This window comes from Lepidochelys kempii, chromosome 5 (genome assembly GCF_965140285.1).
Source record: "Lepidochelys kempii isolate rLepKem1 chromosome 5, rLepKem1.hap1, whole genome shotgun sequence".
Taxonomy (NCBI): domain Eukaryota; kingdom Metazoa; phylum Chordata; order Testudines; family Cheloniidae; genus Lepidochelys; species Lepidochelys kempii.
In genome coordinates this window covers 40,259,423-40,278,987 of record NC_136384.1, presented here as the reverse complement: position 1 = coordinate 40,278,987, position 19,565 = coordinate 40,259,423, and positions in this window count along the sequence as shown.

The following is a 19,565-nucleotide window of genomic DNA, read 5'->3' as shown; positions in this document are numbered from 1 at the left end:
AAAGTGACCTAAAATTGCTTTTCTAGATGCATTTAAAAAGTCAGCCTTCCTTTGTAGCATGGGGCCTGGGTCACATGCAGGTTTATATGAGTGTAAATGGTGAATTCTCTGTAACTTGAAGTCTTTAAACCATGATTTGAGGTTTAGTAACTCAGCCAGAGGTTAGCGGTCTATTTCAGAAGTGGTGGGTGAGGTTCTGTGGCCTGCAATGTGAGGAAGTCAGACGAGATGATCACAAAAGTCTCTTCTGATCTTAGAGTCTATGAGTGTTAAGGCCCAATGCTGCTGAATCTTTCAAAGCTAGAAGCAAGTGTGCGGCTCTGCTGGAAATTTGGGACTGTCCCCAATAAAATAAAGCCCTGACAGGTCAAGGTTACCCTTAAGCCCTCCATTGGTGCAGACCTAAATATTCCCTACCCTGGGCCACGGGCTGATATAATTTGGGGGGAAATTCCACATTGTGGTGAAAAAAGCAAATGTTTCTCTGACAGGTTGGTTTTCTGTTTGAAGTCATGCCTGTTTGTAGCTGCTCAAAAGTTTGGAATATTAGACAGTCCCAGATAGATGGAGTAGAGGGCAGAGTTCAGATGAACCAGTCAAGATTCATGATAAATACAATTTGTTACATGGTAGTGTATATTAAAGATATACATATGTTACAAGGATATATATACAATACACTGAAGAACTGTATAATTAATTGCCCCCTGCATCCTTCCCACCCCCAAAGAACTGAGCAATTTTTCTGCCACCCCAAATTACTCTAGTCTGAGGCCCTCTTCAGGACTCACTAGATTCAGTCTTGAACCAAATCCAATGTCTCATGAATTATTTGGGCTAGAAGTAGAAGAATATTGACTTTCTTGTGGGACATACAACATATGCTACTAGCACTGGAAGGCTCCAAGATATCAGTCCTTAAAGCCACAATATTATTAGAGAGAGAAAATATTGTAGAAGAAACTTTACAAATTACATTCTATTTCTCTCCCTTCATCATGTACAGTTAAGGTCATGGTAACTAACGCACATGGCTTTGTGGGCAGAAGGATACACCTGATAATGTTTCAAACTCTCACACATCTCTAAAATATACATTTTGCATGTTGGTGGTGTGCTGCACAAAGATTCTATTAGTATTTGTTTTAACTGAGCAATTTCATTACTCATGAGTAATGGAGTCGTCCCAAACTCATGCCCATAAAGTCTTCCTGAGACAATTTGTTGTGTCACTGTTTCACAGCTAAAAATTTTGTAATATGGAATTTTTTTAAAAGTAGCAGAACATAAGTACTATTTAGTCTCTATTTTAATAGAAGAGAAAAGAGGCAGTACAATACAGTACCAAGGCGAGATGACTCCAAGGGTGAATGGACAGTGCCATTCACCTCGAGAGAAGAACTTGAGTTCTGGCTGTGCAAGAAATCAGGGCCCACAGAAGAGCCAGTCTCCAGGCAACCTATCAAGTGCAGCTGGCATGTAGTGGCTACACCTCCTGTCTGGTGGGAAGTCAGCAGACAAGCTCTTAAGTTCAGCAGCTGTGCAATGGCTGCTCAAAGCATTTGCCCATGGCTGTGACAGCTCCTGCCTTGCCCCCTGAACCACTCCCCGTTACTCAGCTCTGACCCTTGGCTCCAATTCCTGACTTCAGCTGTGACCCTTGGCTCTGGCATCTGGCCCCTGACTTTGGTTCTGACCTTCTGCTCCAATTCCTGACCTCTGACTCCGGTTCTGACCTTTGGCTCTAGCAGCTGATTCCTGCTCCAACCACTAAGCACAGCTGCCCACATCCTAGTCTCTGACAGGCTAAAGGTTCTAGTGTGAGTGTAGACCCTTTTGTGAACATAACAAAACCAATGAAGCATATGTTATAGTAATTGTCAATCCCTATTCAAGAATACCCCATACTACACAAAGTGCTATCATTTATCAGGATAGAGAAACATTACTGCATATTTTGGGTAGCTGAACTTCTGTTACAACTAATTACAGTGAATGTATTATTTTTTCCTTCCCCATGAGTACTCTCACCTAGCAAATCCTATAAGCATCTCACTTACACTGCTTCTCTCCTTCACCATTTTGGTAGCCAAGACAGCAGTCTTTACACAAGAAAAAACTCCCTCTATTTTTAGCGGGAGTTTTGCCTGTTTGTGAATAGCAACTTTAGGCCCACAATGTCAATCTCTTTCTAATCAATTTTGGTTATTGCTGTAGTATTTATGAGATGTTTTGTGATACGTCACAAGACAAATATAGATATGTCACACACAATGACCCAGACACACCTACCGTGTTCTATACTTAACTCAATTATATTGATGTAACTGAGAGTGGAACTGGTCTCTGTATTTCAGATATTTGCAGTGGACACACTGGTGATACTTTGTTATATTGTGACATAATACGTAGGAATTCATAGGTTAACATGTGCCTCACGCTATTTCTCTTATCCCACAATGTCATGTTCCCACTGCACCATCTGAACCTCTTTCTACACAGGGATAAAATACCCACACAGCTGGCACAGGTCAGCTGACTTGGGCTCGGGCTTTGGTGCTGAAAAATCACTGTGTAGATGCTCGGACTGGAGCCCAAGCTCTGGGACCTGATTTTTAGCCCCACAGCCCGAGCCCTGCGAGCCTGAGTCATCTGTCTCTGGACAGCCATGGCCCTGCTGTGGAATCTTTTATCCCTCTATAGACATATCCTATGTCACATCACTCTCTCTCTTGCTCCCATGGGGCCTGGTAAACAACTAATCTTCTTTAGAGGCAGTGTTAGTGCTTGGAGGCATTAGGTCTTTGAAATGCATAATACCCCCTAAGTCCTGAGGGGCAGGAGTGTTGAGAGATGTGTAATATATGTAGCCAGAGCTCTGCCTGGAGCTGACAGGAAGCCTGGGGCAGGGTTATGATCCTGCTGCTGTCTAAATAACCTTCCCGACCACTTTCTGGTGTCCCTTATGCTGTTGGCAGCAACAGCCAGTCACACCCCCCCCTTACACACCCAAGGCCAGCAGGTAAATGATGGCTGAATCCTGTAACCTCTCACCATCTCATTTGTTCTTGCTGAAGCTGCCATAATTTGGCCCTAAACATTTTTTTAATTTAAAAGTACTAAAGATTATAAAGGAGACCAGGAGAGGTAGGTTGAGATAAATATAAAGGACTAACATGTATGACATGGCATTTTCCTCCTCAGCAATTCTTTGTCGTACAAATCCTCTGACTCCTAAATATCTATGCATTACCAAGTTTCTCATATCTTACACCACAAGCTAGAGAACAAACAGAAAAGGATACCTCAAAGTCGTACAGTATTTTGTTTGGTTATGTCTGCCAATACTTCTTCCAGTGATAGTGTGTTTCAGCTACAATATGATTGGTTACATAATGCCATAACCTTTATATTTTACACTGCACCCCAAGACAGAATAGATTTTTGTTTGGACTAAGCTATCATATTTATGGGCATTCACTTGTAGTTTTAATAGTATAGTCCCCAGCTTTATTGGAAAACCAAGATGAGTTAGCACTTCAATTTGACTAGGAAACTGCACACAAAGAGAGCATCCTATACTAACATGGACATGTTTGAACTATTTGAGTTATGTAAGTTTTTATTACTGAAATATTTTATTGACATTTTCAAGTATAAACACAACTACTTGCAGTGGAAAGTAGCTCAGATTTTTAGATTAATATGGGATTTTTCAGTAAAAAAAGACAGTGTAAAGTAACATACAAAAATTAAATTCAATTAAAAAACTTAAAGGTGATGGACTGACAGCTCTAGAGATTAAAGTTCCACCACCCAGTCTCTGTGTTTAAAAGAAAAAAAAAGAAAAGGATAATAATTTATATTGTCCCAGAACGGATCAGTTCTTGGTCTGGTTCTCTTCAATATCTTCATCAATGATTTAGATAATGGCATAGAGAGAAAACTTATAAAGTTTGCAGACAATATCAAGATGGGAAGGATTCCAAGTGCTTTGGAGGATCAGATTCAAATTCAAAATGATCTGGACAAACTGGAGAAATGGGCTGAAGTAGATAGGATGAAATTCAATAAGGACAAATGTAAAGTATTCCTCTTAGGAAGGGACAATCAGTTGAACACACAGAAAATGGGAAATAACTGCCAATGAAGGAGCAAGGGATCTGGGGACCATAGTGCATCACAAGCTAAATATGAGTCAACAGTGTAACACGTACAAAAGAAACAAACATCATTCTGGGATGTATTAGCAGGAATGTTGTGAGCAAGACACAAGTAGTAATTCTTCTGCTCTACTCTAAGCTGATTAGGCCTCAACTGGAGTATTGTGTCCAGTTCTGGATACCACATTTCAGGAAAGATGTGGACAAATTGGAGAAAGTCCAGAGAAGAGCAACAAAAATGATTAAAGGTCTAGAAAACATGACCTATGAGGGAAGACTGAAAAAAATGGGGTTTCTTTAGCATGGAGAAGTGAAGACTGAGAGGAGACCTGATAATAGTTTTCAAGTACATAAAAGGTTGTTACAAGGAGGAGGGAGAAAAATTGTTCTCCTTAAACTCTGAGGATAGGACAATAAGCAATGGGCTTAAATTGCAGCAAGGGCAGTTTAGGTTGGACATTAGGAAAAATTTCCTGTCAGGATGGTTAAGTATTGGAATTAATTGCTTAGGGAAGTTGTGGAATCTCCATCATTGGAGATTTTTAAGAGTGGGTTAAACAAACACCTCTCAGGGATGGTCTAGATAATACTTAGTCCTGCCATGAGTGCAGGGGACTGGACTAGATGACGTCTCGAGGTCCCTTTCAGTCCTATGATTCTATTCTAATAATTGACTGTTTTTGATTTGAATAAAGCTTGCAGATCAAGTCCAAGTTTTTCAAACTGGGTGCCTAAAGTAAGGCTTCCATATTTAGGCACCTATATAATGCTCTGGTTTTCATAACACCTGAACACCCAGAAGTTCCCAGTGACTTCTGAAAACCAGATCACTCATTTAGGTGCTTAAATATGGACCCAGAAGCTTACGTTGCCAACCAGCTTTGAAAATCTTGGTCTATATCCTTGACACCTGTCCCTGAAACAAAGACAAACAAGTATAAACATGTATTAAACACGTCTTACCAAATTTATGTAGTTAGTCTCTGTCTTTTCTTGCACCTCACCCTTTTGTGTTTCTTTTCATCTTTTCTGTATCTCAATTTTCATTCTTTTCTTGTCTGTGTTCAAATTCCCTTTTCCCTTCTTTCCATCAGTTTGCTTGTTCCCTCTTTTCGTTTGCCCCCTCTTATTTATTTCTCCAGGGCCCACATACTCTATATTTTCCCCACTTTCCTCAGTCCATTTCCTCAAATTCCTACTCAGGAAGCCCTTGTGCTGGCTGCATTTACTTTCTGAAAGGGGGAGCACTCAAACTGCCCAAACACTAGCTACACAGTAAAACCACTCATCTGAGAACAAAGATTTTTTGTTTTGGAAATGCAGTGTCTAATGTGCAATTCTATGCTGAGAATTGACTCTGTAAAAGTGGCATTGTGGGGTCCCTGCTTATTGTCCGGATTTCCAACAAAATGTGTTTTGTTTACAAGTAAAACACAAACATTCACCATTGATTCCAATGGGACCTGAGAGCTAGAAATATATTGGAAGCTTTTGAAAGTCCCATCCTCTGTTTCTAACTGCCAACCCTACAACCTGCCCTGGGGATCTGAGGCTGAAGTGGGTTCTTTCCTTCTGGAGCATCAGCACTAATAAGAATTCTACAAGCTACACTAGACCCTCAGTGACAACTAGTATGCAATTGTCTTCAAATTATGGCCCCCAGAATAAGCCCATTGTCTTCAGTGGGTTCTCATAACTTTAATTAATTGGAATTTAGTAAACTACTGTGCGAATGATGCACAAGAAGGAAGAGAACACAGTTTACTCTCTTAGCAGATTTCACTGGGACTACTCATGCAGTCGCTTGCTAGCCAATGGGAGGTTCACAGTCTGACTGTGCCCATCACCGACACAAGCTTAAGCTCTAATCGTATCATAAGTGTCAAAAGAAGCGAGTTTGGAAGTTTCAGCTAAATTCTCACAAAACTACTGCATATCATCCAGAACTGGAGAAGCAGGGATATTATAAATTAGGGCTGAGGTGTACAGGCAGAGCCATATCGGGAAGCTTGCACAGTTTTCAGAGTAGTCAAGTCACACCATTAAAAATTTTTTTTTTCCTTTTTTTTTAGTAAACAGTGTTTGATTTCTCTTGTGATGGTCCAAGTAAATAATGAATATTCCTGTCTTTGTAGCCATTTTCTGTTAGCTCCATTGAGTTGGATCTTGGCAAAACATGTCTTTATTTGTGGCACATTCTGTTTTTTCTTGCTACCTCAGTTAACAGAGATGACTGTATAGAATATTGACATTGTATTCTATGCACCCTCAGACTCACGTGGATTTCAGGTACAGATTAACAAGTTTGGTTTGGTTGATTCTTTAGATGAATTATGTAAATTATTCTTTATACTATAACTTTCACGGGTAATTAATGATACGTGTAACACTGGCTTAAAAACTGTACATGGAAAGGTAGAAGTATTGCAAAATTAATGAATGTCTTAAACCTTCTGAATATGGCAAGCAGCGAAATACTAGTTTAACACAGTGCAGGAATCAGAAACAGCATCCTGAAATACATTACAGTAAATGATGAAAGAAGTTCAGAATAAAATATTAAAACAAAATACTCTGATATGCTCTGCTACTTTTAAATGTTCTATAAAACTTTAATGGAACGTAAGAATGCTAATAAAAAGACTGGAATAACATAAGTCTGATTTTAAAGCTATTTTCTGTCATTTTACCTCTTACTATTTATAACTGATTTACACAGTGTAAATTAAACCAGATTACTTTTGTTGATCCTTTATTGGTAATAACGTATTATGTTCTAATTTAGTGAGTGACTTTTAGTGCTTACGAAAATAAGGAGCTCATACACGAGGTATAGTGGGAGTAGATGCTGTGAACACATTCCCATGAAACTCTGCCAATGCCCATACATCAAAGCATGCCCAGAAGCCCTTCCGCTATTCTATGTGTGGGCATATTCTGAACTAAAACAGTTAGTTTTGTGCTTTTTTGCCATGTGAGTAATCTAAGAACTCAGGCAAAGACCATTACATGCATTTCATCAGTGAAATGAATTAATATTTGAACCCAGAGGCAGTGCCTTAAACCCTTAGCCACAACTGTGTCATTTGTTGCAAACATAGGCCTTGCTCCTGCAAAGATTTAAGTAGTCCCATTGAAGTCAGTGGGATGACTCACAGTGTGCAAAGATAAGCACATGCATAAATCTTTGAGGATCAGGGTCATAGAGTCTGAACCTTCCTAGGAAACACTGTTCAAAAAGGGCTCAGTTGTGCCTGGTCTTGCAGCGAGGTCTAAGTAGAAGAGGGCTAAAGGAGCCTACCTTTCTCCCCTATGTCTCTGTCTATGAGCACCGTTGCAGTTCCTACATACAGAGTGGCTACAGTTAATTTAGAATCCGTACATCTATATAGAGTAAATCCAAACACTCTCTCCTGCAGTAGATAGCTGTGTGGGTGTAGTTCACCTCTCCATCAGCTATGTGGCCATGCCTCAATTTCCTTGAGGAAGCCTGTCTTTTCCAGGCTGGTGGGGTGACTTGGCCCTCTGGCCAGATCAAATCGCCTCTTCTGGGGTAAATAAAAAGCCAAAACCAAAATAACAGTCCATCATTCCTTGGTTGATGCAGGGGCTCCACCAACAGAACCTCGCCTTCTCTGGGCAAAGCAGTCCCTTTCCCTTTACTGGACATTGCTCTCTTCTCTGGGTCCACATAACCTTCCTGTCTTGTTTAGTCTAGGGGTAGCTATAGTCCTTTTTTGTTTTACCAGGGCTGAAATATCTTCACCCTACCATCACAGGGTTTCAACAGCACCTCTAGTTATCAGAGTTGGCTCATGCCCCTCACTTTACTAGGAATCTGGCTCTGGGACCCTAAACCACGGAGCAGTTCTTTGTCCTAACCCCAAAACTGCCCTGTTTCATTGCTCCCCATGGCCACGTCTTAGGAGGCAGTCTCCTTCAAGCCCTTCCCTCAGGCCTCATCAATCGATCTCTGTTCCCAGCTCCCTCTCCACAGAGAACTGAGGGAGAGGCTGAGGGAGCTGGGATTGTTTAGCCTGCAGAAGAGAAGAATGAGGGGGGATTTGATAGCTGCTTTCAACTACCTGAAAGGGGGTTCCAAAGAGGATGGCTCTAGACTGTTCTCAATGGCAGCAGATGACAGAACGAGGAGTAATGGTCTCAAGTTGCAGTGGGGGAGGTTTAGATTGGATATTAGGAAAAACTTTTTCACTAAGAGGGTGGTGAACCACTGGAATGCGTTACCTAGGGAGGTGGTAGAATCTCCTTCCTTAGAGGTTTTTAAGGTCAGGCTTGACAAAGCCCTGGCTGGGATGATTTAACTGGGAATTGGTCCTGCTTCGAGCAGGGGGTTGGACTAGATGACCTTCAGGGGTCCCTTCCAACCTGATATTCTATGATTCTATGAACTATGTCAGCCCTAGAAGGACTTTTCCAACCCACCATTAGTCAGGGCTCTGTCCCCACACCCCTGACAATAGAAAGCTTCTCTCCCTGACCAGCAGGTCTTTCTCTGTCTCAGCAACTTGATCTCTGGGCTACAAATATGCAAGGAAAATTAGGCACAGGTGAGGCCTTGATTTCAACTCCTTTGAAAGGCCTCACTTACCTGTAACACGAGCATTTTCCAACGCTCAGTTTCATGTACCATTGTGCAGCCTATTCACCTAACTTGGTTAAGACTCTTGAAAGTTCCTATGACGTTTGCAAATTTTGCCACCTCACTGTTCATCCTCTTTTCCAAATTATTAATGAAGATATTAAACACTGATCCTGATACAGAATCTTGAGGCACCCCTCTATTAGTCTTTTATCATGTTAAAAACTGACCACTTATTCTGTCTTTGTTTTCTGTCTTTGCCTCTTAGTTAGCTTCTAACTAGGGCTGTCAAGCAATAAAAAAAATTAATCACGATTAATCACACTGTTAAACAAAAATGGAATACCATTTATTTAAATATTTTTGGATGTTCTACATTTTCAAATATATTGATTTCAACTACAACACAGAATACAAAGTGTACAGTGCTCACTTTTTATTTATTTTTTATTACAAATATTTGCACTGTAAAAAAAGAAATAGTATATTTCAATTCACCTAATACAAGTGCTCTTTATAATGAAAGTTGAACTTACAAATGTAGAATTACGCACAAAAAATAACTGCATTCAAAAATAAAAGAATGTAAAACTTCAGAACCTACAAGTCCACTCAGTCCTACTTCAGCCAATCGCTCAGACAAACAAGTTTGGTTACAATTTGCAGGAGATAATGCTGCCCGCTTCTTGTTTACAATGTCACCTGAAAGTGAGAACAGGCGTTCGCATGGCACTGTTGTAGCTGGCATCGCAAGATATTTACGTGCCAGATGCGCTAAAACTTCATATGTCCCTTCATGCTTCAACCACCATTTCAGAATATATGCGTCCATGCTGATGACGGGTTCTGCTCAATAACGATCCAAAGCAGAGCTGACCGACGCACGTTCATTTTCATCATCTGAGTCAGATGCCACCAGCAGAAGGTTGATTTTCTTTTTTGGTTGTTCGGGTTCTATAGTTTCCACACTGGAGTGTTGCTCTTTTAAGACATCTGAAAGCATGCGCCACACCTCATCCCTTTCAGATTTTGGAAGGCATTTCAGATTTTTAAACCTTGGATCAAGTGCTGTATCTGTCCTTAGAAATCTCACATTGGTACCTTCTTTGTGTTTTGCCAAATCTGCTGTGAAAATGTTTTTAAAACGTACATGTGCTGGGTCATCATCTGAGACTGCTATAACATGAAATATATGGCAGAATGCCGGTAAAACAGAACGGGAGACATACAATTCTCCCCCAAGGAGTTCAGTCACAAATTTAATTAATACATTATTTTTTAATGAGCATGGAAGCATGTCCTCTAGAATGGTGGCCAAAGCATGAAGGGGCATATGAATGTTTAGCATATCTGGCATGTAAATATCTTGCAACACCGGCTACAAAAGTTTAAATTATGTCAAGTGTTTTCTCTTTATCTGCTAGTTTGCTGACATGCTCAAAGAACCCTAACAGAGTAGAGAGGCACTGTTTTCCTTTAGTCATTTCCAAAACCGGATTGCCAAATGTACTTGTTGATTATTACATTGATATTCTATGGGGAGCTGCTCCGACTAATAATGGCAATAGCCCTGCTGCTCCAGGATAGATGGATGCTGGCTGCTGTGCTAGATGCTTGGCTTCTAGAGTGAGCAACTATGAAGCAGTGCACTTCAAGAACTGTAAGCGAATGGGGATCATAGCGGCAAGGAGCCAAAGAGCTTTATTGCATTCAAAGGAGCAGGATACTCCTGTGTGATTTCCAGAGCATTCAAAGCTCACCTGGGATCCTCCAGTTTGTGGGAGACGCTGTCTTACAGGCTCTATCCAGAAACTATGGAGGGTGGCTTCTGATGGGATCAAGCTATTACTTGATACCAAAAAAGTACTTAAACTGCAGATGACTTCAGCAAGGTTCGTTTCACAGTGGGCAGGCCCTAATGGTGAGGAACTAGAGATGACAGTTCTTTACTACAGAGAGAATTTATGTTTGCAGTGTTATTGCAGCCTGTTGGTCCTAGCATATGAGAGAGAAAAGGTAGTTGAGGTAATATCTTTTATTGGACCAACTTCTGGTGGTAAAAAAGACAAGCTTTTGAGCTACACTGAAGAAGAACTCTGTTTAGATCGAAAGCTTGTCTCTTTTACCAACAGAAATTGGTCCAAGAAGAGATATTACCTCATCCACCCTGTCCCTCTAAAAAAAATTTCTGGCATTTCTCCATCTAAATTTATACAAAGTAGCCCATGTGATATGGGTAAAAAGAAGTAGGATGAGGCCGAAGAGTTTGTATTCAGGCTTCTCTATTGTTATAGTTGTAGAAATCTGTTTTTTAACATTTTGTGCAATTCCATGATTAACAATCACATGAAAATACACACATGTACATGGCTAGAAAGCTCTGTAGGAATACTACTATGATGTGATGGGTCTCACTAGAGTGTTTTATAAGTTAGAATATGTGTGGAATTTTCTGGAGTCTCATTTATGAATTAAACACCATCTTTTCTTTAATATAGCAGACAGGCAGAGCTAACTGGGAAATAAAGTGGCAAATTTTGGAGGAGTGGAGAGGGGGGACCCACTTGTTAAATTTATATTTCAGATTGCTTTGGTGATCTGATGCGGCTGATCCATCTCCTTAAGAGGTATGCTTCTAAAAATATTTGCCAAAGCTGGTTCATTCTCTGCTCCCTTTAGCATTCTGGGGTGGAACTTTGAATCTTTTGATAGTTTCAGATGTCACTCACCTCTACACTTCTTATCTGTCCCCATAATTGCTTATTTCAAAAAATTGAGTTATCTCTGATCTTCCTTTCAAGGAAGGAGGTAACACCTTTATTTTCATTGTCTTGATCCTCTAACTCCCTGTCAAATTTTACAGAGCAACTTCCCTTAAATTGTGCTTCTGGGTATTATAAAGTTCTGTTTTGTCCATTGCTTTTTAAATCTCAATTTCAGGTCTCTCGTTTCCTAGAGGCAGTATGGATTTGTTATTTATCCTTAATATTGTTCTGTATTTCCATATTTCAATTCTTTCAAAAAGCCAGTGGCTTATTAAAACAGTATCTCAAGGCTGGCATCACTGGCAGACAGGAGGAAACAAAGTTTGAGCCTTTAATTATACATGTGTATCTAGTGTTGTTGTAGCCATGTTGGTTCCAGGATATGAGAGAGTCAAGGTAGGTGAGGTAATATCTTTTATTGGGCCAACTTCTGCTGGAGGAAAGGACAAGCTTTCGAGCTTCACAGAGCTCTTCTTAAGGTCTAGAGAAGAAAACTAGAGTCTCCAAATTAACTATAAGCTCATTACCTTGTGACATAATGACATTACCTATAACTAAAGAAAAACCCATTTGTGCTGAAAACGTTGCAGATGTAAGGATTGGCAGGACTTGAGCCCCGGCCTGCAGGGCAACCAACTTAACCAGTTGGCAGCAGCTGTAATGTGGGCACCCCTTGTGACCCACAATCCACAGAGATTGCATTCCACAGGAAGTCCCACCTTGACTGATCTGAAAGACAGCTACCATAGTGATCCCCGATTGGCTCCTTGATCATATATAAGACCATGGAGTGTATCAGGAAGTTTTGAATCATAAAAGTTACATATACCTCTTTCTCACTTTCCTTTGGCAAGCACGCAGCATAGCCAAACCACTAAACATGGTGAGTTTGGCTGGGATTGGGGGAGGTGCAAAATGGTACAAAGGATCTGGGTGGTATCAGAAGGGGATCACCTACAAGTGCCTAGGGACACTATTCTGAATACTGGCACCATTTTCTACAGGCAGGGGTGATCAAAGCTGATATCTCACTACTGAGGGTAACCAAGGATACATCTCCTGCACGCATGCAGCTTCAGACTGGGTCCATATGCTGTTTGCCTGTGTGCTCCTTTGGTTTCTGCAGAAGTAATTGCCAATTAACATGGCAAAGTTTCCTACAATAGGGGAAGAAACAAAGCAGCTCTGTCAAGGAACCTCCAGCAGAGGATTGCAGGGTACCTTCAGGAAAGTTTCCTAGCGATCTCTATGGAGGATTTCCAGGAGATTCCAGTGTGCATTAAACTTTTCTGCGTGGCCCCCACTGTGTAACTCCAGAGGGGAATGAGAAGCAGATGCAAACATTAACTAGAGTGTTGTTAATGTCTACCCCTTCTCCCACTTGCACCATGTATCAAAATAAAGGCCACCTCTGCCTCATGTCACTGTACAGCATCAAAGCAAAATAAGTACTTACCAGAACTCCTCTCTCCTGCTTCAGGCACACCAGAGCCGGAGTACTGGGATTGGCCAGTCCCCTCTGGAGTCAAAAAGAGATCCTGGTTCGTCACGCCACCAGACAACCCTGTCACCTGTCTCACATCCTCCTCCAACTCGACCTCCTTGTCTATCACTTCATTCTTGGGGTTGACTCTGCTGGCCATTGTCTCCAGTCCCCGCAAAGTATCCATAGGGCTGTTGGTGGTGGCGTCACTGCCGAGGACAGCATGCAGCTCTTTGGAGAAGTGGCACATCTTCAGTGCCGCACCAGAGTAATGGTTGCCCTTCCTTGCCTTCTGGTATGGCAAGCCTCAGCTCCTTGATCTTAGCATGGCACTGCTGCTTGTTCTTTTGTGCTCTTTCTTCTCCAGGTCATGTGCAAGCTGCGCATAGGTAGCAAAGTTCCTACGGCTGGATTGGAGCTGCGACTCCACAGCCTCCTCTCCCCACAGACCCAATAGATCCAACAACTCCAGTGTACTCCAGGCGTGAGCATGTTTTCTGCGGAAAGTCGGCATGGTGAGCTGGGAAGATGCTATGTGAACTCTCCAAGCCGATCAAATAGTGGAAGTGGAAGTTTAAAAATTTCCATGGTTTTAAATGGGGAGGGGCACATGCCTCTGTACCTGGCTGCAGGGCAGCGGAGTTGAAAGTGCTGACCAGAGCAGTCACAATGGGCATTGTGGGACACCTTCTGGAGGCAACTTAGGACAACATAAGCAAGCACAGTGTCTACACGGACACTGCCTCACTCTAACTTTGTCTCAAAAAGCTCTTTGCAGCTCATCAAGGTGGTTTTATTATGTTGGCATAGCAGGAGAGTTAAATCAGTGGGAGGAGCATTGCAGTGTGTATATCTCCACTGTTTTGTCAACAAAAGTTGACTTTTCTTGACAAATCTGTATAGTGTAGACAAGGCCTATATCTTGAGAGATTGTTTTAGTCTTTTAGATGTATATTTTCACTTTTATTTGCTTGTAACCATTTCTACCTTTATCCCTTTTACTTATTCCATGGAACATGGATTAATCACTTAGTCCATGTTCTTTTATTAATAAGCTTGTTTTGCTTTCATTTTATAAATCGTCAGTGCTGTGTAAGTTCAGTAAAGCGTGTTCATCTAGAAAGCTAAAAAGTTGGAGTGTTTTATTGTCTCTGTAAAGGCAGTAAAGGTCCAGTGAGAGAGACTGGTCCCTGCAGTAAGACGATTTTAGGGAGAATTTGAGGCTTAGTGTACAGCCTGCAAGGAGTAAACAAGTTGGGCAAAGCCAGGGTGAACTTTGTGGGCTGCTAGAAGGCTATTGGGGTTACAGTTCTAGACCAAAGCTGTACAGCCACAAGACACCCAGGTTTACAAGGCAGATAGCGACCAAACCCTTTACTGACCTGGGTGAACCACAAAACATCATATAGGCACACAGTCATCCTAACAATGGTAGACTGACTAAAAAAAATGGCCCTCATGGCACATGTGCCCTCCACAGACCAGCTCCTGGTGATACACATTATCTGTCTCCACAGCCTCCCTCAATGGATTATGTATGACGAAGAACCACAATTCATATCATGGTTTTGGTGCGAAAATACTGTTGCTCAAGGTCCATGCTCATATGTCCTCCACAGACTAATGGCCTCTCTCATCAGGTTTTGGAGCAATACCTGCGATGCTTTATGAGTTATGAAAATGACTGGTCAGTTCTTCTGCCCATAGCAGGTGCGTACAACAACACTTACCATGTCTCCACTAGCCAGAGTCCTTTCTACATGAACTTCAAGTTCCATCCCCATCTCTACTTGACTGTACTTACCACCTCTACAAACCCCACAGCCCAGTGCTTAATTTGTAATGAAAGAATTGCGGGGCTTAAGCAATTCGGTGCTGGTGCTCAAGCAATATTTTTACATTCAAAACTGATGCAGCAAGCCCAGAGGTTACAGGGAAATGAACTGCCAAGCCTCAAGGTGCTGGGGTTCAGCCCTGGCACAAATTAAGCACTGCCACAGCCGCACACTGGGTCTGGCAGGTCCAGGAGGAGCTTAAATCGCATCTTGGGAATGCAAAGGACTACAAGTGACATGCTGACTGCATCAGGAAGGCTCAGTGTTTGCTGTGGGACAGAAGGTGTGGCTTTCAGCACAACACCCCCATGGGGACCATCCCTATTACAAACTGGATCACCAGTACCTTGGCCCATACTTGATTAGCCAGGTGATCAACTCTGTGACTGTCTGTCTCTGACTACACAGATCTTTCATGGGTCACTCAATGTTTCATGTATCTTTAATGAAGCCATACACCAACAACCTCTTTGCACATTGAATACAACCACCTCCCCTGCCAAGTTCAGGTCCAGGATCATGACAAATATGTGGTCAACAAAATACAGGCTCCCTCTGGTATCTCACTGTGGGAGCCAGCATCCCAGGTCCATGCACCCGACCTAGTGGTAGCCTTCCATACAGTCCATCCAGACAAACCTTGTTGCCCCGACTATGCACCTCCAGGCATGGGGTGGGGGTGGGGTGATGTAGGGATCAGTGGGACTTGAACATGGGCCTGAAGGGCTACCTGGCAACCAACATCCCCAGCTGTATCCCAGACACTGCCTGTGACCCACAATCCACAGAGGTAGCACACCACAGAAAGTCCCATCTTGAGTGATCCGACAGATATTTGTCTTACCAATCTCTGATTGGATCCTTGATTTGCTACAAACCCCTGGGGCATACCAGGAAGTGTCCAGACAACAAAGCAGATCCCTAACTAGCTGCCACGACCACCCAGCTTCCGAACTCCTGTCTCTGACTTGGATTCTGGTTCCTGGAACCCGAACACCAATCCCAATACCTGGTATTGATCCTGAGCCTTATTCCTGACTCCATCTCTGGCTCTGACCCTTGGCTTGTGTGATGGGGTGTCTACCCCACATTGAATTGAGCAGGGTAAAGGTGGCCAGGTATTTACTCCACAGGCTACAGCTAGCGGGCTACAGACTGGGCTGCTGTGGGAAAGGGAAGTCACTCCCTGGGAAGAGGGAGAATGGTTTGGGCTATAGAGGTGTGCAGGCTGCAGTCACTCCCTGGGAAAAGGGTTTGGAGCTGTACTCCCAGACAGAGGAGAACCAGAGTGGTAGGAAGGAGTTCAGGGAAGTAGCAGTGAGGATTGAGAGAGGAAAGCCCAGAACTGCTGGGTTGAGGGTTCTTGGACTGGAACCTGGAGTAGAGGATGGGCCTGGGTTCCCCTACCAGCCACTAAGTGCATGTCACAGACCCGAGGCAATGAATGGGAAGACTGCCTGGGACTGGTGATGGATTGTACACTGAAAGGGAGAACGCTGAGTGACCTGACTGGAGGACTGAGTCATCAGGAGGATGCTGTGGGTCCTGAAGCGAGAGAAGCTGCAGAGCAGAGAGAGAGAGTCAGAGCAACGGCGTGCAAACCATGGAAGGGGGCGTCGGCCTTGAGAGCTAATCTCCAGAATGACCAGGAGGAGGCACCAGACAAGCAGTGAGTGGAGCACCCTGAGACAGCTTGACTCTGGCACTGACCATGACCCCCGGGCTTTGGTTCCTGGCACTCAAACTCCTGCCACTAGTTCTGCCTACCTTTACCCAGGATCCTGACATGTTGTATTATGAGGCACTGCCACTGAGAAAATAATTAGTACTGTAATTATCCTAAAAAATTAGGGTTTTTTTTTGTTTGTGATCTATGAGCAACATAAGTTATATTCAAATTTAAACATTATTTGAAATTATTTGTCAAATGTGTGTAACTAATTCTTGCCCAGCAGATTATTCACAAGTAGGTCACTGTCAATATTTGATGTTAGGGACATATTCATTAGTTCTGAACTGACACACAGGCTACGTGGTATAATTTCTGTTCTTGACTAAGTAAAACTGTGAGAATCGTTTTTATAGTGCAAACCCTGGAAAACTGATTCTAAGTTTCTGATTTCAATATAAAAATTATATAAAAAGTTGCTTTGGACATATTTGCTTTCCCCCCTGCTTCTTTCCTCCCTTCTTTTGCACTTGGTGTAAGTTTCCCATTTTATAACCAAAAATCCATATTTCATAGTATCAGTTTTAAGGACATTTGAAAGGAAATTCTTGCACTAAATAATTTTTCTTAAACACAAATTATGTGCTAACTGCAGTAAAGCACAGCAGAATCTTAGATAGTGAGTGGGAATTTAGAGGTGATAGGCTGTATCATTGTCCTCTAACTGCCCCAAACAGCTTCAACAATAGATTTTTGAACAAAAGTTAATTGTAGTCAGTTTTCTTCCTTTCATTTTGCATTCCCCAAGAGTCAGCAAAATCCAGTATGTACGTGCAACTACTGTACCTTAGAAAGTTTCTTCTGAAGCAGTTGAAGCTGATTATATGATGATTACTCATCATTATTAATTATAGCTAGGAAGTAAGATGGAAGTTGAGAACTTTGAAGAATTAGCAATTAATCATTTACTTTCTGAAGCAGCAGCATTCAAGCAAGACAAGTAAATGAGTCTGGAAAGCCCTCAAAATGTGCACCTTAATTATAAATATGCTGTATTTGCTAACTCAAGACATAGTAAGTTCAGTTGTTCAAATCTCCTTAAAATCTCTAAATTAAGCATTATAAAGAGTTTGGAAATAAACAATCGAAAATTTTTTTTTATTAAACTATAGCTAATACCATTCAGTAAAGATCTGACAATGGATTTGTGATTATCTTGTGAACTATAAATGGAATTTTATAATTGTTGAGCTGTCAAAGAAAATGAAACATTGGTTATGCATATAGGTGATGAGTCATGTCCATGACTTTAACTTGTCTGTCATTCAGTAGTCTTATCATAAAAGAATCTAAATATCCATGAAAAAACAGATTTTTGATGGACAGCTAAGCTACAGGAATAGACTCCATAAAGTAGACAATTTTCAAACAGTCAGGATGGCCTGGCCATGGTTAGAATCAATAGGATTTGTTTTTTTAACTTAACTGGTGGGCTGTTTACAACTTTTATTCTAGATTTATTTTCTTCACATTATAATTTAAATTCTATCCAGATTAAATGCTCTTTAAAGCAATGCCAATATGAAAATGCTAGTCTGGTTGTGGGTATGTAATAGAATTTAATTATCAATGGAATTGCAGCGTGCTATACATGGCTGTCTATTATTCTATTTACACTCATACAGCAATGATCCCACAATTACTCCTAGACTGCAAGCACTTTGAGGCACAGTGCCTAGCCCAACCGGGTACTGATCAATGAGTAGGGCTGCTAGGTGCTATAGTAATAAATAAATAAATTAATAATAAAATAATGTAACTTGAAGATGGCAATACAGCACAATCATGATGAAATATTTAGCACCTGTACAGATCACACCCTATTAGCAAACCAGTGGATGCCCTGAAATGAGAACTTAGCACACTTCCAACTGTCTCAAGGTAGAATATTCCTGCTGAGCAAATGGTATTGGGTGGAAATCATGCTACCATTGAAAAAGTATGGTTTTTGGTAAACGACTCTTAGTATGCACACTATATCAACGCTTTTGTGAACATGGCAGTTATGAAAAGCAGGTCTCTTGGCACTGGTCATACCATCTCAGGCTGTGAGCCTGACCAATCAGAAGTTAAACAGGATCCAGTCTGATCAATACTTAGGAAGCTTCCAATGAAAAGTCAAGCGCCATAGAAAGAGGTGGTGTCAATTCAATACCTATAACAAAACCTAGGTCAGTACCAAGTCAAAATCAAAAACAGGATTTACTTTTAGGGAACAGTGACATAAGCTGGTGCTTGGGTGATAAGTAGAACCAAGAGTCTGGCCCCGGGCCATTAATGATCCAATAGCATATTTTGTAAGAACAAGGGTACTAGCCTTAGTGTCCTGGCCAAATTCCTTCTGTAGTTTCATTGGACATGCTTGTATCTCCAATTTCAAACAAATAATTGTGTGGAGTGTTGCTATGCACTGTTAAATAGTTTTACCCCAGAGTTGGCTGTACTTTATTGATGGCTAAAATAATTACTGAATAAACAGCATTTGGGGCCTAATCATTCATGAGCAACCCGAGGTGCACATTAGGTTAGAAATGGAGTACTTCCACAGCTTTTCACTGTGTTGATGGTCAATGCAACAGAGATCTGTACAAAACAAAACCAAAACCATTTGTTCCCCCCCACAACAACTATATCTCAAGATTCCAATTTAAAAACCAACAACAAAACTCACATATTTACTTCGCTACATGCTAAACTTATTTAATCACACTGCTTTCACGGCTTCCCATTACCATTCAGATTATAAACTCTTTTGGTCAGAACCTTGTCTTCACATCTGTATGCAGTGTCCAGCACAATGGTCCCCAAACTGTGGGGCATGCCAGCTTAGCAGGGCATGGAGGAACATTTGGGAGGGCGTGGCGGGGCTGGGCTAGCCCCTATGGGGGGTGGGGGTGGAGTGCCACCCAGCCCTGCTCTGTTCTGGCCCCAGGTCTACTCCCGGCCCCACCCCAGCTGTGGTCCCAGCATCAGCCCCTGGCTCCTGGCCG